Raw genomic sequence first — 22,879 nt, forward strand, 5'->3', positions numbered from 1 at the left:
CTGAGTCTCCCCCCCCCCCCCCCCTTTAATTTCTTCCATAATTTTCCATGCACCTAACTCACCTTCCCATGCCTGACCTGATACCTGATGACATGAGACTTCATGGACCTATATACTCTAGGAAGACTCCTAGGGTATCTCCCTCCTAACACTATACCATTGTGCTGTTACCTCCGTTGTGCCAATCCCAATGGTGGGACAGGACATACCCAGTGATGGTAATGGTGTTGTTTTTCTGAGACTTTGAGTATAAGGTATGATCCCATCAGTTTGACTGTGTCAGGCTGTTGCTTTACTGATCTGTGAGACAGCTCTCCCAATTTTGAAACTAGCCCCAGACATGAGTCAGGAGAACTCAGCAGGGCTGTTTTTGCTATTGAGGTAAAAACAATGACTGCATATGCTGGAAACCAGATTCTGGATCAGTGGTGCTGGAAGAGCACAGCAATTCAGGCAGCATCCAAAGTGCAGCAAAATCGACGTTTCGAGCAAAAGCCCTTCATCAGGAATAAAGGCAGTGAGCCTGAAGCATGGAGAGATAAGCTAGAGGAGGGTGGGGGTGGGGAGAAAGTAGCATAGAGTGCAATGGGTGAGTGGGGGAGGGGATGAAGGTGATAGGTCAGGGAGGAGAGGGTAGAGTGGAGAGGTGGAAAAGGAGATAGGCAGGTAGGACAAGTCATGGGGACAGTTTTTGCTATTGTCTTTCCCAGTGCCTTGGTCATTGCCAGACACTATGTTTGGTTTCATTCCTTTGTTAATTTGACAGTGAGAGAGCGAGACAGCAAGAGAAAGAAAGAGATGTCTATCCTGGCCAAATACTGTTGACTGAAATACAATTAATTTTTGCAATCCTACATCTGACTTTACTTTTTTTCAATCTGGATCATCCACAGACAAGTCTTTCATCCCAGCATATCCAATTTCTAGGAAGGTGTTAAATCAAAAGAGGTACAGGTATGAGTGACGCATTTATTCATTTTGATGAGAAAGTAAGTTTAGTTTGGAATTTGTTCCTGCTGCCACGGCTCTTTGTCAGTCAGGCTCACTGTGTGGTGTGCTTGCATATACTGGAAGCTACAGGTATTATTATATAGGATCTACTTTTTGCAGATAGAAAAATCATAAATACATCCTGTTTATGTCAACTCAATAAAATACAGGACAGCTATTGTCTGATCATTTCTGAGGGCAATTGCTTGACCAATCAAGGGCAATTTGCCTACTTTAAAATGCTAACAAAGTTTGGCAGTTAAATGCCAACCATCATCATTGATGCACTCTCTATGGCAACAACTCTACCAACCACTTGTCAACCAATCAGCACTCACCTCTCACTGTGTAAATTTTGTTTACACTATACTTTGGTTTTTTTGTCCGAATTATCCTGATGACTGCCAGATGAAAAGGTTTGACAAAATGTGTCCTTTTTTCAGATGAACTCAACACCACCTTAACTGATTGCTATGTTGTATTGATACTTGTCATTCTTCCTTCCAGTGGAAACTTTCCGAGAGTAAAATTAATTCTGGCCTTTGGGAAATCATTTCTGAGGAACGGTGCTGGAATGGCAATTTTTGTTTGTAGTGCCAGGTTCATACCAATAAGTCTGCTGGTTTCTGTATCAATCTGAACCTGTCTACAGAAAACTATTTACGCTGAGGTACTTGTCATAGAGCTTCCCTGACACTATCATTAATTTAATTGCCCTTTCGAGTACGACCAGTTCCTAGTGACACAGAATATTCTGCCTTGTGTTTTATGTCTTTTGAGCTATCTTTACAATGATTTATATCCCCTTTTTCCCACATCTATCACTACGACTATAGTTGAGGTACAATATGAAGTGTCTTTGCAAGGCTTAACATTATACAAGATTAAAGAATTTAAGAAACTCAATTCCAGATCCAACTGTGCTCACTGGTATTGAAGCCACCCTCACAAAGAAAGACAGTTGAGATTTAATACACAAGCAACAAAGTGGCTGAAATATCTCCGCAGAGGCCAGTTTCTCATCACCAAATTGCCTTTTATTTACATGCGTAGAGTCTTTGACACTGATTCAGTTCCCTCAGAGCCAGCAATCAGACTGAACAGAACCCCTGACACTTTTGTTTATCTGTCAGCCAGGGCTCCCTAATTGGGGAGGTTAACCTGGTTAATTCTATGATATTCATCTGGCTGACCTCATTGCAATCACTACAGTGGTCATTTGGATTCACCTTGCCAAGTGAGAACGGAGCATGTTTGCAGTTAAAAGCAGGCAATGTCTCTGCACCATTTTCCTACAAGTGCACCATGCTGACGTGGATCAGTAGTGGCCTCAAGTGTTGCAGTTTGATAGACATTCTGCATGTCCCAGTAGGTTTTCAAATATTAGGTCCTCTAGCCTTCACCTTTCATGTCCATTCACCTGCCCCATACCCTTTCCATACAAACTCATACCTGTGGCTGTTCATGCCAATACCAACTCATAACACATCTTTACCCATTCACCCAGGAACTGTAACAAACACTACATTGGACAAACAGGCAGAAAACTATCCATCAGGATACATGAACATCAATAAACCACAAAGAGACAAGACCCACTCTCACGAGTATCTCTACATTTGGATGAGGAAGGACACCAGTTTGACTGGGACAACACATCCATCCTAGGGCAAGCCAAAGAGAGGCACGCACGAGAATTCCTAGAAGCATGGCATTCCAACCAAAACTCTATCAACAACATTGACTTAGATCTCATATACCACCTCTGAGAAAAAGAACAGGAAATGACATCACCACAGGAAATGATGCCACCAACCCGAGGAAACATAAACACATAAATTAAAAGCAGGCCATACCATCAGCACTTCATCCAGAGGCTCATTGATGATGTTATCTAGTATGGTGATGAAACGTCTGAAACTGAACCTTTCAGCTCAGCGAGCAAACCTACATTCCAGAGCCTCAACCTGAGCTGCAAATCTTCTCAAAACTCATTAACCTGATGTGGTGTGACATCTGTCAATGGATTACAATGTAAAATAAAGAAAATGTTCTACAGGTCCTAAAAGACCCTGGGTTGAATCTTCTAGAGGTCTGAATAAAGTGGCCTATGACCAGATATGTTGCAGGATCAATTGGGATCAAGTAAATCTCTTGAAGAAGAAAAAGGGCGTAGGACCATTTTTAAGAGTGAAATCAAGAAAGAGGCATGAGATGGATTAGATCACTTACAATGTGGAAGCAGGGCTTTCGGCCCAACAAGTCCATACCGACCCTCTGAAGAGCAACCCACCCATATACCATGGGCAATTTAGCATGGCCAATTTACCTCACCTGCACATTTTTGGACTGTGGGAGGAAACCCACACAGACACAGGGAGAATGTGCAAACTCCACACAGCCAGTTATCTGAGGCAGGAATTGTACCCAGAGTTCTGATGCTGTGAGGCAGCAGTGCCACCCACTGTGTCACCATACCACCCAGGTATGATTACAAATAATCCAGAGATTCTACAAGTTCATTCAGAGCTTTTACAAGTTCATTAAGAGCAAAAGAGTAACTAGGGAGTGAATGGGGCCACTTAAAGATCAACAAGGCCTCCCATGTGTGGAGCCACATGAAATGGGAGAGACACTAAATTACTATTTTGTGTCAAGTTTTACTTTAGAGAAAAACATGGAGTCTAGGGAACTTGGGAAAATAGATAATGTTATGTTGAAAATATTCCACATTACAGAAGTGGTGGTGCTGGAGGTCTTAAAAAAAACAAAAGTTGATAAATCTCTGGGACCTGATCAAGTGTATCCTGGGACATTGAGAGAAGTTAGGGAAGAAATTGCCGGGCTCTGAGCAGAGATATTTGTATTATCTGCAACTACTGGTGAAGTGACCGAAGACTGGTAAGTGGCCAATTTTGTGTTTTTATTTAAGAAAGGCTGTAAGGAGAAGCCTGGGAACTATAGAGTGGTGAGTCTGACATCAGTCGTAGGTAAGTTGTTGAAGAGGATTCTGAGAGATAGGACTTACAGGTATTTGGAGAAGCAAGGACTGATTAAAGATAGTCAGCATGGCTTTGAGAAATCATATATCCCAAACTGGATTGAGCTTTTTTGAGGACGGTATCAAAAAAGATTGATAGGGGCAGAGCAGTAGACTTTGTCTACGTGGACTTTAGTAAAGCCTTTGACAAGATTCTGCATTAGTAACATTAGATCACATGGGATTCAGGGAGATCATGTCAATTGGATTCAGAATTGGCTTAACAACAAGAGACAAATGGTGGTGGTGGAGGGTTGTTTTTGAACAACCTGTGACCAGGGGTGTTTCACAGAGGTTAGTGCTGGGTCGACTTCTGCTTGTCATTTAAATAAGCAATTTAGATGAGAATTCAGGTGGCATTGAGGTGAGTAAGTTTATCCATTAATTGGTGGTATACTCAACAGTGAAGAACATTATCTAAATTTACAAAGGGCTCTTGATCAATTGGGCTCATGAGCTAAGGAATGGCAGATGGATAATTTGGATAAATGTGGGGTATTGCATTTTGGTAAAACAGACAAGGGCAGTTATACAGTTAATGGGAGGGCCCTGGGTAGTGTTATTGAACAGAGAGAGACCCAAGGGTTCAGGTACATAGTTCCTTGAAAGTTACATCACAGGTAGATAGGATGGTTAAGAATGCATTTATCACACTTGCCTTTATTGCTCAGACCCGGAGTTGGGACATCATATTGAGGTTATACAGGACATTGGTAAGGGCAGTTTTGGCATACTGCATACAATTCTGGTCAGCCTGCTGTAGGGAGGATATTATTAAATTTGGGAGGATGCAGAAAAGATTTACAAGAATGTTGCCAGGGCAGGAGAGTTTGATTTGATTATAAGGAGAGGCTGAGACTTTTTTCACTTGAGCATGGAAGGTTGAGGGGTGACCTAATAGAGTTTTTTTAAATCATGAGGGGACAGATAAAGTGAACAGAAAATGTCTTTTCCCTCAGGAGGGGGAGTTCAAAACTCGGGGACATATTTTTAAGGTGACCGAAGAAAGATTTAAAGGAACCCAAGGGGCAACCTTGTCACACAGAGGTAGTTCGTAAGTGGAATGAACTTGCAGAGAAAGTGTTAGAGGGTGGGCACAATTGCAACATTTAAAAGACATTTTTGATAGGTAGATGAATAGGAAACGTTTAGAGGGATATGGGTCAAATGCAGGCAAGTGGGACTGGTTCAGTTTGGGAAACCTGATCGGCATGGAATAGTTGGGCCAAAGGGTCTGCTTCTGTGCTGCATAACTCTGTAACTCTATGATTGGGTGATTAGTCTGACAAGACTATCTCAACATTGGCAGCAAGTTGTACCACCTTTTATGCATTTCACAAGTAGTGTGGCAAGGTTCTTGCCAGGTAGAGGTAAAATGCTAATTGACTGGGACGAATGCTTGTGACATGCCTTGTTAATGTCCACAAATGTACCTCATTAATATCGAGCCACCCATGTTACCAAACTCCCCAAACAAGTCCAATGCAAGAAAACTCAACAACAAAAGAAATAATCTGGCATATTCAGCTCAGCGCTTGCTTTGTACAAACTCCTTGTTGGACACCGGGTACCAATACCTCAGGACATGGTCCCCTGGCACTGGCTGGATACAACCCACATCCATGAACATGGGTATTATGTTCCAACCTCTTATGGTATTTCTCTGATCTACTTACAGGCCATTTCTGCACTTCAATGCTGCACTGGCAAACAGCAGTGTAATGAAAGTGGTTGCTGAAGATCTGAAACAAAACAGAAATTGCTGGTAAAACTCAGCAGGTCTTCTAGCACCTTCGCAGAGAAAGCAAAGTTACTGTTGAGTCCAGTGACCTTTCTTCAGAATTTATCATTGTAATACAGCTACAAGGAACCTCGTGAATTGAAAATGCCGCATCTCCAGACTTTTCACTTGCTGTCATCGTGCTCACTCACTCTCAGCCCAGCTGGATGGTCACAGTACCCCTGTCATGCATTGCCTCGTCTGTTTGCACTTTGCCACCTTAGCCAGAGATATCAGGCTCACATTATTGCTGTCTTCTGTGCCACTTACAGCAGACACAAAGCCAGGAAGCTTCTCATAGTTGTTCGCAGACCTCTGTCAAGTCAAGGGGAAAACAGCTTTCACTCAAGGTTTCCTCTCACAGTAGGAAAGGAGAGAGGGGTCAGTATTATGGGAGATGAAAGTGGATGGTGCAGCTATTCTTGTTGTTTGGGAGGTGACCTCAGCGAGTGAGTGGGCAGCACAGAGGATATGCAGGCTGAATGGTGCCAGGGTAGGGATGGGTGAGGGAAATCTTGCAGGCAATTAGCAAAGCATAAGCCCTGGTGGCAGGAGGTCCCTGTAGGAAAGATAGAGTGAGTGAGATATCAGAGAGAAAATGGTGGCACTAACCGCTGTGGAGTGGCGTCTTCCTACATTGTTGGGAATTCCTCCAAACTACTGGCACTGCTCAGGCAGACCCATTGTCTCAACCTGTTCCTGCTCACAGAACCTGTTTCTTCCTCTCAAGTCAATTTTCGTGTCCCCTGGTTCAATCACTTCGCACTTACATCCCTGATTCTTCTCATGCTATCTGTCGATTGTAAAAGTTCTGGTTTTCTGGCACCAACTCCCTCCTTTTCACCATGGACTTGCAATCCCTCTCCAGAATCCTACAGTTACCAAGACTAAACATCCTCACATCTTGCTTCTTATAAAAGACCCCATTCCATTCCCCCAGTATCTCTGGCTCCATTGCGTCTGTTCCAATGATGTTACCTTGCACAATGGGACCTCAAATATCCATTTTTTTTCAGCTGAGGATTCCCTGCCAGCATCAATGGCTCTCAGTCATGTCCAACCCATTTCCTGCCCATCTGCCCATACCCCTTCTCTTCCCCAAAACCTGTAGAGTCTCCCGATCCTCATTTCCTACCCTACCATCCCACCATATCCAAAGGATCATAAACCGCCATTTTTGCCAACTTCACCTGGATGCCACCATCATGTTTCGCCTTCACTCCCTGTCAGCATTCCACAGGGAAGAATCCCAATGGGACACCCAGGTCCACATTCCCGACACAGCACCAACCGTCCTTGGCACCTTCCCATGCAATCACTGAAAGTACAACATTTGGCCATTTATCTCTTCCCTCCTCACTATCTCAGACACACCTTCCAAGTGAAGCAGTGACTTATCTGCACATCATTTAATCTGGTCTACTGTAATTTGCTGCTCACAATGAGGTCTCCTGTACACTGGGGAGACAAATCGCAGACTGGGTGACTCTTTTGCGGAACACCTGTGCTCCAGCTGTAAAAATGACATCAAATTTCCAGTTGCCTGCCTCTTCAGCACACCACCACTTCCCATGTTAATGTTCCTGACTCAAGCCTGTTGCAGTGTTCCAGTGAAGCCCAACACAAGTTGGAGAAACAATACCTCATTGTCAGTCCCCCGTTCTCAATATTGAGTTTAATAATTTCAGAACATGAACACCCACCACGTTCACTACCCACCCCCAGGTCCTGTTCTGCGTAGGTTGCTATAGCACAGCCAAGCTGAAAATGTGTTGCTGGAAAAGTGCAGCATGTCAGGTAGCATTCAAGGAACAGGAAATTCGACGTTTCGGGCATAAGCCCTTTATCAGGAAGCCCTCCTTATGAAGGGCTTATGCCCGAAACGTCGAATTTCCTGTTCCTTGGATGCTGCCTGATATGCTGCACTTTTCCAGCAACACATTTTCAGCTTTTGATCTCCAGCATCTGCAGACCTCACTCTCTCCTCTAACACAGCCAACCCATTTTCGACCATTCACACTTTCCCTTCGCACTCATTCAACAGTTACTTCTCTTCTGTATTACTGCCAGCAACCACATTGTCCACTTCACACGTAATCTATCTCTCCCTCAAGGCACCATCTGATTCACTTGTTCTCTCCCTGCCCCGGTTTGTTCAAACCTTTAAGATGGCATCACCTACTCAGAGCTCCACAGTTCCATCCCGTTTGTCATTTCCAAATTCCACAATTCCCCAAATAATATCAAGGCTTCCTTGGTGCCCACTGCTCTCTCCCAACTTAGTCTCTATACATACACACACAAAACACACACACAAACACACACACACACATACACACACACAAAATGCACACACAACCACACACACACAACCACACACACACACCCACACACAAAACACACACACAAACACACACACACACAAACACACACACACACTCTCCGATGCTTCAATTTTAAATTGACCTCTTCCACTCCAATATATGCAAGCACTCATTCGGACACTCCACCTTTGAAGTGTTCTGTCCAGTTATCCGGTCCGTCACATTCCTTCCTGCTTTCAAGGACTTCCTCATACTACTCCTCCAATGATCATGTTTAGCCTCACTGTCTTTCTTATTTTTTTCCTGTGGCTGATAGAAGGAATTCTGAGAGATCATGCTCAAAAAAGGAGCACGTTAATGTCTTCACTTGGCAGCAGCACACGCAATCCAGGTGATTTGATCATTGCTGGAAGACCAGCACGACATTCTTCAAGTATTGCTGATGCTTCCAGAGTAAAATCTCCACAGGCAGCAGCTGGTAACTGTTGTGTGACCGATGTCTCTATGAAAATTATCGTGCAACTCACAGGTAGGACACTAAAGCAAAGATCTGGATAGCTCAGTTTGGGTGTTCATCTAATATAGCTGTCCATAACAGTCTTTGATATCACTTGACAATATAAAAGAAAGTGCAAGCATACAAGTAGATGAATAACAGGATGGTATGATAGAAGCTGAGAAGCAGAAAGAGGTGGTGTAATGTATCAACTGTTCATTTCATTTAATTGGAGGTCACATTGGGTTTGCATGTCAAAAATACATAGGTTTGATTCCTTAGCCTTCTTGTACAAAATTGGCTTTGATTCTCTTTCTGATAGGTTCATTGGTTTGAATTGCAGATGTTTTCATTGAAGTAATTATCAGGGGTTTAGTGTGCATGAACTCTGACAAGATGAAACCTACTGAATATCAGAGTAACAAATCTCAAAAAGAATTAATAGTTCGAGTAAAAAGTGAGGTCTGCAGATGCTGGAGATCACAGCTGAAAATGTGTTGCTGGTTAAAGCACAGCAGGTCAGGCAGCATCCAAGGAACAGGAAATTCGATGTTTCGGGCCATGAGCCCTTCTCATTCCTGATGAAGGGCTCTGGCCCGAAACATCGAATTTCCTGTTCCTTGGATGCTGCCTGACCTGCTGTGCTTTAACCAGCAACACATTTTCAGCAGAATTAATAGTTGACTTCTGCATGTTATATAACTCTGCAGAAATAGTTCTTTCCTATTTTGTGCAATCAATCAACTTCCTTTAATTGAATTTCTTGTAGGAAAGTGTGCGTTTGTTTACAAATTATTTTTTTAAATATTGTTCAGTATCAAGAAAGTTGTGATGTTGACCTGAAAGAGCAACTATAGAGAATTTCCCAAACAGCCGATTTCAGTACCTTATTTGGAAAAGGTTGGAAACCACAACATAATTGAAGTTCTTCTGAATTCCTGGTATTTGATCAGCTGGAGTGATGTTTTGATCTCTTGAGGGCAAAAGGACCTAATGATACAGAAAGGTGTCAGACGAGGATGAAGGCTACTAAACATAGGTATAACAATAAACAAAGGATTCACAGCAGAAAGCAGTGAGTAAATAGTTGCAAGGTTATGGAATGCTTCTTTTTAACTATGGTCTTAGCTTATCCTGCCATCTTCAAAGATTTGTGTGCATGTAACTTGTTATGGACCAGATCAGAACCCCTCAGTATGTTTGAAGAAGATGGTGTAGACCCTAACTGTTTCTTATTTTAATGGTAGATGTGAAGTGCCGTCTTCCAGACACAATGCAACTAGTCAAACTACAATTTATTCAAATACAAACCAAAGAAAGAGGGATTTAGAATAACTTAATGATTGGAAAACTTAACTGAATGATAGATACGTACCTGTTACTAATTAACATCCACTATAGTAACATCTCATCAACACATCCCTTGAAAAAAAATGCAAATTCAGACACAGGTTCTGACATGCAGTTTTCCAATTCAGGAGGGAAACAAACATCAAAAGAAAATTCAGAGAGAGTAGCAGCAAGGAGACGGTCACTGAAGCGTCCAACTCAAGACCCCAAAGGCTTCTGCTGTTATTCAGAAATCCTGATATGTGAGAGCTGGGGTGGCACGGTGGCTCAGTGGTTAGCACTGCTACCTCACAGTGCCAGGGGACCCAGGTTCGATGCCAGCTTCGGAAAACTGTCTGTGTAGAGTTTGCACATTCTCCCTATGTCGGAGGTGGCTGTCCTCCAAGTCCTCTGATTTCCTCCCCTAAGTCCAAAGATGTGCAGATTAGTTGAATTGGCCAGACTAAATTGCCCATAGTGTTCAGGGATGTGTAGGTTAGGTGCATTAGTCAGGGGAAAATGTGGAGTAATAGGGTAGGGGAATGGGCCTGGGTGGGTTACTCTTCGGAGGGTCAGTGTGGACTTGTTGGGCCAAATGGCCTGTTTCTGGACTGTAGGGATTCTAAATTCCCAGGCTGCTTCCACTGTTACAACTTTAAAGAAAAACCAAAGCCTCACAAATTGTTTACTTTCTTAGAGACAGCTCATACCTCCACTTCACAACCTCTCCAAAATGAAACCAGGACTAAATAACCTCTTCAAGTGACCGCACCGTCATAGCCCCAGGTATCTCTCCAAAGAAAGGCCACCTCTCTTTATACATATGACAAATCAAAATCCATCAATCTCAGATTTAAAATTAGCAATTGCTATTTTGAGGATATTAAACGCTAATCTCAGTAAAACCCAGTCCAGTTCTCATCATGGAATCCCATGGAAGTTTAATACAGAGATTTTAATTGGTGGTCATTGCCTGTCACTTGTGTGATGTGAATGTTACTTTTCACATATCACACCATCCCCCGAATGTTGTCTTGGTCTTGCTGCATATGGACACAAACTACTTCAGTGCTCAAAAGTCAGGAATGATGCTGAACATTGCACAGAGAGTCAATAGTGAACATCCCGTGGCTTGAGAGATGGTGCAGGAAGATTGTTTCAAATCTCCACTATCTTATGTATGTAAAAATGTCTCTTAATTTTATTTCTAAAAACCTGTATAAGGCGAGCTGCAGATAAAGGGGAAATTGTGAGGGCGAAATTCTGAGACGAGCTAAAAGGAAAAAGGAAGCATATAAAAGGTCTAAGTAACTGAAAACAAAAGAAGCTTTGGGAGAATATTGAGAAAGCAGGAGCAATCTGAAATGAGGAATTAAGAGTTGTGAAGGGGTTGTGAAATACCTTCAGCAAACAGGATTAAGGAAAACCCCAAAGCTTTTTACTTGTATATAAGGAGTAAGAGGGTAACTCGAGAAAGGATTGGCTCACTCAAGGACAAAGGAGGAACGTTATGTGTGGAGTCAGAGATTCTTAATGAGTACTTTGCATCGCTATTCACTGAGGAGAGGGATATGATGGATGTTGAGGTGAGGGATAGATATTTGAGTACTCTTGGTCAAGCCGGCATAAGGAGGGAGGATGCGTTAGGTATTGCAACATTTCACATGACGATCAGTCACCGCTTTTCATGACAAGTAGAAACCCAGTGAATTGACCCCCAGCCACCACCATTTTCATAACTGGAAGCAGGAGGACTGCAGATTTTAGATCTGATCCACAGGTTGTGGGAGCACTTAGTTCTGTCATCCATCATAGACTTAAAACTTAATTCAAATCAACCCTTGACTTTCAACTTCAAATTAGTTACCTACTGCTTGCAGTGGAATCCATTTGCCAGAGTTTTGTACATTTAATCTATTAATATTTGTTTATGGCTTCTATCTACACTACTTGGCAATTTGTGTTATTTAGCAAACTTGAGCATGATTTTCTATCTTGTCATTGAAGTTGATAATTTCAATTAATAGTTGACGCTTTATAACAATGGTGAATAGTTGAGGTTTTACAAGGATGGTGGATAGTTGAGTCAGGGTGTGTTGCAGTCTGACACATGGATGAACAGAGTTCCATGGATGGGAACTCAAGGACAAAACAGCTCCTGTTATCAAAATCCTACCCACCATCTTCAACAACCACTAAAGATGCCTTAGTGACAGTGAAGACCATCTACAAGATGCATTGCAGTAATACGTCTGGTCTTTTTTGACAGCACTCTCCAAACCTGCATCTCTCTCAAAGACAAGCATACACCAGCTTTAATTGTAAATTAATCTCCTGGTGCTCCTTTATCGCGATCTAAAACTGGATCAAAATGCTTGAATTCTCTGTCTAATCTCATTGAAGGAGCCATTTCGCCAGACAGACTGATATAGTCCAAAAAATACAGCTCAATGTTGTTAAACTAGAAAAAGTGCAAAAGAAATTTACAAGGATGTCACGAGGACTCAAGAGTCTGAGTTATCGTGAGAGGTTGGGCAAGCTAGGATATTTTTCCTTTAGAGCATAGAAGACGGGGGTGGGGTGGGGGGATCTTATAGATCATGAGAGGCATGGATAGGCTGAATGCACTTAGTCCTTTTCTTCGGGTTAGGGAATCGAGAACTAGAGGGCATCAGTTTAAGGTTAGAGGGGAAAAAAATAAACGAGAACCTGAGGGGCAACTTCATTTTATACAGAGGGTGGTATGCAAATAGAATAAAGAAGGAGCTGAAAATGTGTTGCTGGAAAAGCGCAGCAGGTCAGGCAGCTTCCAAGGAGCAGGAGAATCGACGTTTCGGGCATGAGCCCTTCTTCAGGATTCCTAAAGAAGGGATCATGCCCAAAACGTCGATTCTCCTGCTCCTTGGATGCTGCCTGACCTGCTGTGCTTTTCCCGCAACACATTTTCAGCTCTGATCTCCAGCATCTGCAGTCCTCACTTTCTCCTAGAATAAGGAAGGAGTCAAGAAATTAGAATGAGTGATTGGGGTTGGGGCATTTCTAGAATTATCCAGGAGTTGGACTAAATCTGAGTGTGGCTAATATTTCCTGGTTGTTCATCCAGGTAAGTCTCTGAATCTAGCTCAGAGTCAGAGACTATTCTGGAGAGTCTTGGAGGGTAAAGGAAACACCCTCCAGACATTCAGATGACCTTCACACATCACACAGGGGTCACCTTTTCATGGTGTCTCGGGAGTCCTGATGAACATCTTTGATCATGCCTGATATCCCACAATTTGGAGAACAGAAGATCTATTATTTTTAATCTAGCCACTTTCTCCTTGACCATTCTTTCTGAATATATGTTACATCATACGATTATATCCTATATTTTTTCTCATTAAAATCTACAGTCAAAAGCTAACGTGTCCAGTTTCTGTATTATTCATTTCCATCACTGTGGTCACCTGTTCCAGATTCAGTCAGTTCTTTGGTTGAAGACTTTTTTCTGAATTTTATTTTGAATTTCTTGATAACTATTTTATGTTTTCTCTATATACTCTCTATTAAACCCATTAACATTCTAAAAACCTCTCTTAGGTCAACCCCCAACCTTTTTATGTTGGAGTAAAAAAGAGGTGCAATACGTACCTTACGTATCCACACACTCCTGTATAATGTTGTAAATCTCCGCATCCTCTCCAGTGCCTCCTTACCCTTCTTATAATATGATGACCAAAACAGTATAAAATATTAAGTGCTGTCCATCCAACATTTGATACAGATTAGCATGGCTTCATTTCTTTTCAATTCTCCCTGAAGAAATGCAACTTTATGTTTAAATTTGAACCTGCAACGTTTAACTATTATTGCTCTTGTTTACATGAATGTGTTTTAGTTTTCTCTGGTATGTCTGACTCTTGAAAAGAATTGTTGTCGCTAACTTCCCATTATATTTTAGACACTTTGCACCTTTTCGGACAGGTATATTTTACTCATTGTTCCACTTTTTTCTCCCTCATGTGTGCATCTGCTCTTGGACTGTTTATGTTAACCTTTTGATATGTAATTTCTTTGTAATACCATGCAATTGGTAATGCATGCGCCATACGTTTGTTCAGTGAATCAACAGAGACCTTTAAATTCCACTTAGGAGAACATTTATAATGGGTATTTGGACCAGAGCAGAATATTATGTATATTGTATTCTGGATACTTGCCAAATCTGTGATTTACACTATTATTTCACTGATTTATTGGTTTGGTTTTGCTTTTACAAATTGGCTTTCTTGCATTTTTCACCACTTCAGGGATTTGAGTGAAACCAGGTTAAATCTGGTGACCAAGAAACTGCAATTGTGGCTATGTTTAAACATTGATACCCCTCTCCAAATTCAGAGTCAAAAAATGTCAAGGAGAAAGAAATATGAATTGCCACAGAATCTCCGATGAATAAAACCCTAAAAGTTTGGAAATTAGCAGGTACGGCAGCATCTTGGAAGAGAGAAATTGTGCTAACGACTGGGACTTGTCCATTCTGGAGTTAAAGTGTGGCATCTGAAATGGTACCACATCCACCAGATTTGGGTTTTCTGGAATGATCACTCAATCTTCAGCTCATTTCAGACAAACATGTGAATAAGGAGTAGGCAGCCACTTAGCCTGGCATTCAAGATGATAATGGCTGATCTGATTTTGACTTCAACTTCACTTCTGTCAACTCCAGCTAACCTTTCACCCTTCTGTTTATGAAGAATCTATTTAGCACTGCCATTAAAATATTCAAATATTCTGTCTCCATTGATCATGTCAGCCTTAGTTCAAACATGGAGAATAGAGCTGAATTCTTGAGGTGAGAATTACAGCCCTTGACATCAACACTGCATTCAACCAAGTGTAGCATCAAGGAACCCTCGCAAAACTGGACTTGATGCGTATCAGGGGACAAACTCTCTGGAGGCTGGAGTCTTACCTGGCACATACGAAGATGGTTGTGGTTGTTAGAGGTCAGTCATCTCAACTCCAGGACATCTCTGCAGGGATTCCTCAGGGTAGTGTCCTAGGCCCAAACAGGTTCAGCTGCTTCATCAATGACCATCCCTCTGTCATAAGGTTAGAAGTGGGGATGTTGACCAATGATTGCACAATGTTCAGCCCTATTCAGAATCCTCAGATACTGTAGCAATCCTTGTTCAAATGCAACAAGATCTGGACAATATCTAGGCTTGGGCTGACAAGTGGCAAGTAACATTCACTGCACACAAATGCCAGACTATGACCATCACCAATAAGAAACAATCTAACCACCACCTCTTGACCTTCAATGATGTTACCATCAACTGGACTCACCAAATAAACACAGTGGCTACAAGAGTAGGTCAGGTGCTAGGAATATTGTGGTGAGTAACTCACCTTCTGACCCCCTTCAAGGTCTGTCAACCATCTACAAGTCATAAGTCAGGAGTGCAATGCAATGTTCCCTATTTGCCTGGATGGGTGCAGCTTCAACACAACTGAACAAATGTGACATCATCCAGGCCAAAGCAGCCAGCTTGATTGGCACCACATTCACTCCCTCCACCATCAACCCTCAGTAGCAGTAAGGTATACTTTCCACAAGATACATTGCAAAAATTCACTAAAAATTCTCAGACAGCACCTTCCAAGCCCACAACCACTTCCAGCTAGAAGGACAATGGCAGCAGATAGAAAGGAACACCATCACTTTCAAATTCCTCTCCAAGCCACTCACCATCCTGGCTTGAAAATGTATCCCCATTCCTTCACTGTTGATGGGCCAAAATTCTGGAATTCCCTCCCTAAAGGCATTGTGGGTTAACCCACAGCAGGTGGACTGCAGCAGTTCAAGAAGGCAGCTCATCACCACTTTCTCAAGTGGAACAAGGGATGGGCGATAAATGCTGGCCAGCTAGTGATGACCACATCCCACAAATAAATACATTTTGAAAAATTGAGGAAAAGAATTCCAAAGGCTCTCAATGCCCTAAGAGAAATGTTTTCTGTTTATCCTCAGTCTTTCAAACAGTGGTCCCTTGTTCTAGATTCTCCCACCAGAAGAACATCCTTTTCCCAATCACTATCTTAAGTTCCTGTGTGATCTTGTAGTTTCAATAAAGTCATCTCCTACTCTTCCAAACACCAAAGTATACAAACCTAGTCTGTAGTAGTTTCTCATAAGGCAACCCACCATATTAATTCCAGGTATCAATCCAGAACACAATACGACAAATGTGGTTGTACCAATACTCTGTATAATTCAACTGTTACCTCCATACTTTTGCATTCAGTTCCCCTTATAAGTAGTAAGAGTGTTCTATTTGCTTTTCAAGTTACTTGCTGTGCCTGTATTATAAACTTTCCTAATTCATGCATGATCCCTCTACATCCCAGAGCTCTGCAATCTCTCACCATTCAGATAATGTGACTCATTTTTTAATTGTTCCTGCCAAGATGGACAATTGCACAGTTTCCCACATTACATGACATTTGGCTGCTCAATTAGCCTCTTTAAAACTTCTTTTCTACCTTTGTGTGATCAGCCAGTTTTGTATCCAAATAGCTAGTTCTCCCTGTATTCTGTGAGATTTAACCTTGGTAATCAGTCCACCATGAGGAACCTTGTTGTGGTTCTGTTCGCCGAGCTGGGAGTTTTTGTTGCAAACGTTTCGTCCCCTTTGTCACCTAGAAAGGGGACGAAATGTTTGCAATAAAAACTCCCAGCTCGGCAAACAGAACCACAACAACGAGCAACCGAGCTACAAATCTTCTCACAAATGAGGAACCTTGTTGAACACCTTACTGAAATGACCAGGTAGAGCCCTTGTAAATCATGAAAGAAAGAGTAAATGTTGAAAGGATTTTCAATGTGGACGATTGAGGAACAGCTTTAACATTTGATTCATAACACAGCACCTCTGACAGTGTAACATTCCTTCAGATCTATGCTGGAATAAGAGCAAGATCATGTCCTCAAATCCTGGAATGTTTTTGAACTAAGAATGTTCCAAATAGGCAAACCTTCTGGCCCAGCTTGTGATAAAACAGCATTTCTATTGATACGTCATGATCCACATTTTTAAGCTTGATCCTTTAGTCTTTCAAAATCCTGGAATTATATTTTCTTCACCCTACAGTTTTAGCTAATGTTGTCCCTGAAATCTGAACATTAAGAGCTTTATTCAGCTTTACTCTTGTCACGTTTCTCTTTATATTCTAAAACAAAAACTTTGTCACTTGTCAAAATGATTCGGTAAATCCTCAACCCAAAGAAAATTAGATAAAGCTTATTCAGATTATTAATTGACAGGGGAAGGTGACTGTGAGAGAGATTCACTTCCAAACATGCAGTTAATACAAATCACACAGTGAAATGCATAGGCTCTTGATATTCAGGGCAAGTTTCCAGGAATTATTCAATATAGCTGATCAGAGAAAAGGAGATTTTCTGTTGTTCAACCTTCCTGTATGAAACTGATATAATGTGATGCAGTTGGGTATTGATGATTTCACATTTTCTGCTCCAGTAATTTCAGTTCTTGTCTCAATAAAAAAGGTTTTGGATTCAAGAGTGCTTAACTTTCTCTAAGTCCTGATAAAGGATTATGCCCGAAACTCTCTTGCTCCTCAGATACTGCCTGACCTGCTGTGCTTTTACCAGCGCCACACTTCATTGACTCTAACATTCTTTAAGACTTGTTTCTTCTCTGGAGTTGCTTCCCACCTACATGCTCCTCCCCAGTGAAAAATACAGGCAAAGGAAAATGTATTTTCTACAAGGAGCAATGTATTAAGACACTTCGTTTTTGCAGGGACACACCAACAGCTACATTTCTTCAAAAGGACCTCCACTGAACAATTACAGCTAACAAACCACTGAATGATTTGCTGTTACTGCCTTCTGGGCTGCCACATGAGATATCAGTAATACCAGTCAATTTGCAGTCCATGCTTGCAGTAAGCAGACAATTAATACCTTGTTTTATGGATTAAAACACTTCTATCAATAGCTCATGGACATTTCGAAGCCGTAAAATAAAGCACGGGCAATTCCTCGCTCAGCAACGACCTGCTCACTGATGTCCAGTTTGGGTTCCATCACAGCTACTCTGCTCCCGCCCTCATTACAACCTTACTTCAAACACAGCTCAAAGAGCTGAATTCCAGAGCAGAGGTAAGAGGGAAGGCCTTTGGCATCTAGGCTGCATTCGACCAAGTGTGGGGTCAAGAAACCATGCAAAACCAATGACCCAAAGGGAGTCATGGGGAAAACTTGCCACTGATTGGAGTCATAACATGCTCAAAGGAAAATGGTCATGCTTATTGGAATTCAGTCATTTCCAGGACATCACTGCAAAAACTGTGGGAGAGTAATGTCCTAGACCCAACCATCTTTTTACGCTACTTCGCCAATGACCTTCCCTCCATCAGAAGGTCAAAAGTTTATTGATGACTGCACCATTTGTGTCTCCTCACTCTCTGAAGTACTCCATGCACAATTCCAGCAAGATCTATTTCTGGTCACCCTGCTATGGGAAGGATATTATTAAACTGGAGAAGGTGAAGGAAAGATTTGCAAAGATGTGACTGGGGCTGGAGGATTTGAGTTATAAGGGGAGATTGGATTGGCTGGGACTTATTTCACTGGAGCTTTAGGAGGTTGAGGGGGACCTTATAAAGTTTTACAAAATCATGAGGGGCATAGCAAAGATCATTTCCCTAGGGTGGGGAAGTTCAAAACTGGAAGGCATAAGTTTAAGGCGAGAGGCCCTCTTTCATGCAGAGGGTGGTTCATATGGGAAATGAACTGCCAGAGGGAGTCGTTTGTGCAGATACAGTTCCACCATTTATAGACAGGTGGAACCATAGAGATGTACAGCCCGGAAACAGACCCTTCAGTCCAACTCGTCCATGCTGACCAGATATTCAAACCTAATCTAGTCCTATTTGCCAGCATTTGGCCCATAACCCTCTAAACCCTTCCTATTCATAAACCCATCCAGATGTTGCAATTGTACCAGTCTCCATCACTTCTGCTGGCAGCTCATTCTATACACACACCACCCTTTGTGTAAAAAAGGTCCTCTCAGGTCCTTTTTAAATCTTTCTCCTCTCACCTTAAAATTATGGCTTCCAGTTTTGAACTTCCCTAAACACATGAATAGGAAAAGTTTAGAAGGACATAGACCAAACATACGTAAAAAAGACTAGGTTAGTTCGGGAAAATTGATCAACATGGAAGAGTTGGACTGAAGGGTCTTTTTCCTTGCTGTATGACTCTATAGAGAATGTAGGGGTTGTAGGGGTAACATTCATGTCATGCAACAGCCAGGCAATGACCATCTTGAAGAAGAATCTGACTATTGTCCCTTGACATTCAATGGCATTACTATCATTGGAACATCAATTGTCACCAATCTGGGGTTATGATTCACCAGAAACTGAACTGGACAAGCCAAATTAAAAAATAAACTACTGTGACTACAACAGCAGGTCAGAGGCTGGGTATCCTGCAACACTAACTCAATTCGAGACTCCCTAAAGTCTGTCTACCACTGTAAGGTACAAATCAGGAGTGCGATGGAATATTCCCCATTTGTCTGACTGAAGAAGCTTGACACCATCCAGGTCTAAGCAACCCCCTTGATAGATTGTAGGTGTGGTGCTGTTCTGTTTCTCACTGCTGATACGCATTAGCAATGGTGTGAAACACCTACAAAGGTGCAGTGAAGAAATTCACTGAGGTCCTTTAAGCAGCCCCTTCTAAACACTTCACCACTGCCACCCAGAAAAATACAGGCAGCAGTCACGTGGTAACATCACAACCTGTAAATATGCTCCATACCACTCACTGTCCTGAATTGGAAATGCATCACCGTGTTGCTGGGTCAAAATCTTGGAATTGGGGTGTTTCATACAGCACGAGGACCGCAGTGGTTCAAGGCAGGAGCTCACCAGCACCGCCTCAAGAATGACTAGGGACAGGCAATAAATGCAGCAACCCCCACATTCTGTAGTGAGAATAAAAGAATCCCTGGCGAGAGTGCTGACGATCATCTAGTTGTGCTGTGTATTTCATATGCTTGTTCTGCAACCAGAATTCGACATGTAGTACTTAAACGAGGAAAGCCGTCCAACATGTGGGGTAAGGTTCTTAAACCTCCAGACCTATGGTATAAAATCCACATGCAAAGTTTGAAATGCCGTGTTGTTGCAGCTTGTGTTTGAATATTCAAGATTTTCAAATCATGTCTCATACCAGCTTTCTGGTGTCATTTCTTGAAAACCAAGTTTACTTAAGGATGGCAGCACAATGGTACAGTGGTGAGTACTGCTACCTCATAATGCCAGGGACCTGGGTTCAATTTCAGCTTTGGGTAACTGTCTGTGTGGAGTTTGTACATCCTCCAACAGTCCAAAGACAAGTGGGTTAGCCATGCTAAATTGCCCATGATTTCCGGGATAGATGGATTAGCCAGGGAAATGCAGAGTTAGAGGGATAGGCTAAGGTGGGTGGGATGCTTTTTGGTGGGTTGTTGTGGCTTTGATGGGCTGAAAGGCCTGCATCCACACTGTAGGGATTCTATGATTTTCTTGCCATGGTGGGATTCTGAGCTCCTAAACAAGCGGAAGCTAGCTTTGAAGAGCCAAAACACTTCAAGCAATGCAGACTTATGAGTTTGACGTCATCCTGAGGTTTCCCAGCTTTCGCATGACACTTTTGAAAGTGAGGTGGCCCCACAATTCGGCTGTTAGGGGAAGTCTGAAATATAATAACATGCTATTGGCTGTTACTTAAACCTTAAAGATTCCATTTAATCTGCATGGACCCATTTCCTAAGCTGAAGCAAAATGAGCAGCACAAGCTTCAATCTGCTCAGCCACGTGCTGTCCCCCCAGGGCAGATGGGATGGACCTGGAGATCAAACTCCAAGGAGATGTGACACCTTAGTACAGGGCCTACAGACAAAGAATCAGCCTCCTCTGCATTTACAAGCACCCATTCCTCAGACAGCTCAGGTTTTCACAGCAAGTTATTGTTGAAACCTGTAACAAGACCAGCATCCCAATGGGTCGTATGGGTCCATACTGCCATTAACTGGCCAGGGGTCTGACCCCAGAGGGCAACCTTCCTGGTATCAGGCTGTTCCTAAAGGACAGAAGGCAGGAGTGGAAGCAAAGTGGCTTTTGAGTGTGAGCAATGGACCATTGGTAGCAGGGAAGGAAAACATTTGCGGATGGTGACTGTGAGATGTAAGTATAAGAATCGGTCAATCTCTCTCGCGCACACACACCCACTCCTCACAAAGGGATTCAAGTGTACAGTACAGGAAGCCACAATATTGGTACAGCAAGCAATTAAGTAGGCAATTGGAGTGTTGGTCTTTATTTCAAGGTAATTCAAATACAAGAATAATTATGTCTTGCTACGGTAGTAAAACACTTTGACCAAACCACACCAGGAGTACTGGGGGCATTTTCAATTATACTCTTTCAGGAAGGATGTACTTGCCTGGGGTGTGCAGGGTGGGGGGGTCAGTGAAATGAAATGAAGGACTGGTTGTTCAGTCATGGGAGTTGTTTTACAATGAGAGACTGTGTAAACTGGGCCTACACACTTAGTTCAGAAGACTGAAAGACGTTCTCATTGAATCATTGACAATTCCAAAAGGAGTTGAAAGTTTGGACTAAGTGGGAAAGGTAGAACAGAGTTCAATGATAATGATAAAGGAAGAGGAGTGAATCGTTTAGGACTCAGCGGAGGTGAAATTTCTTTACTTAAAAAGCATTGTGAATTTTTGGAATTCCCTATCCCAGAGGGTGAGAAATGTTCAGTATACTTCAGATGGAAATAGGTAGATTTGTGGGGGAGAGGAAATCAACATATGGAGTAGACGGGAAAGTGGAGCTGAGGCAGAAGATCCATGATCATAATGAATGGTTGAGCAGGCTCCTATTTCTTATGTTCTCAAGTACCTTTAATTAGAAAGGTGGCAGTATTGATATATCATTTTGCCTGTCCTTCCTACTTGGCAAGTTCAGTTAAAGAGCTGTATCATAGCTGACTGCATGGTCCCAACGTACTAATGACCCAACTCTTCAATAGGACCTAAAATGAGAAACCTCAACCCACAATTATTAGTCCAAGCCTTTGGAATACTCATCCAGTAACATATAATAAATATTACATTACCGCACCAAGGGGGACTCTGATTGAGTCCTTTAAGCTCCAAGATAGGTGGCACTATTGCATAGTTAATTCTCAGGCTTCTTTTCTGTTGAATTTTAAAATGTACCAAAAATGCTTAAATAGACTTCAGACTGGTTTTCATCAAATGAAATGTGCTGCTGCTTTTCACTGGAGAGAATGAAGATGAGAAGGAAGTAGAATTTTCTCAGCAGTTCCATGGAGAAACCCACATTATTTGCAATGAATACTTTATGAGCTTTATATGATAGTGGTTAGTCCAGATCACCACTCTTTAAAGTATATATTTAACATAATCTATTTTAGATAGTTTAGGTTTCCCTAGTCCACTGCTTGCAAATTGTTTTTGAGGTGTAAAAGCAAACAGTCTCCTTCATTATTTTCTTACTCATCTTATCTGACTAGCTTCAAGCGTTTTCACCTTCCTCCCCTCTCAACCCCAATCTCTAATTATTCTCTTACTGCTTCTCCCACCAACACTCCTCTCCAATACACATGGCCAGCCTTCGAATGAGAAATATTTTATATTGTCAACAGCATCTCAGAGACACTGTCTTCAAATACAAATGTTTACACAGTGAACAGCATCCCCACTCTTCCATATTTCCATTCTCTGCCATTACCAGTCTCTCCATTTCCAATCACACCACTGCCATACTCAACTGCATCCTCCAACAGTTCCCACCTTTTTTTATTATTCATGGGATGAGGGCGT

Source organism: Hemiscyllium ocellatum, chromosome 4 (genome assembly GCF_020745735.1).
Source record: "Hemiscyllium ocellatum isolate sHemOce1 chromosome 4, sHemOce1.pat.X.cur, whole genome shotgun sequence".
NCBI classification, from domain to species: domain Eukaryota; kingdom Metazoa; phylum Chordata; class Chondrichthyes; order Orectolobiformes; family Hemiscylliidae; genus Hemiscyllium; species Hemiscyllium ocellatum.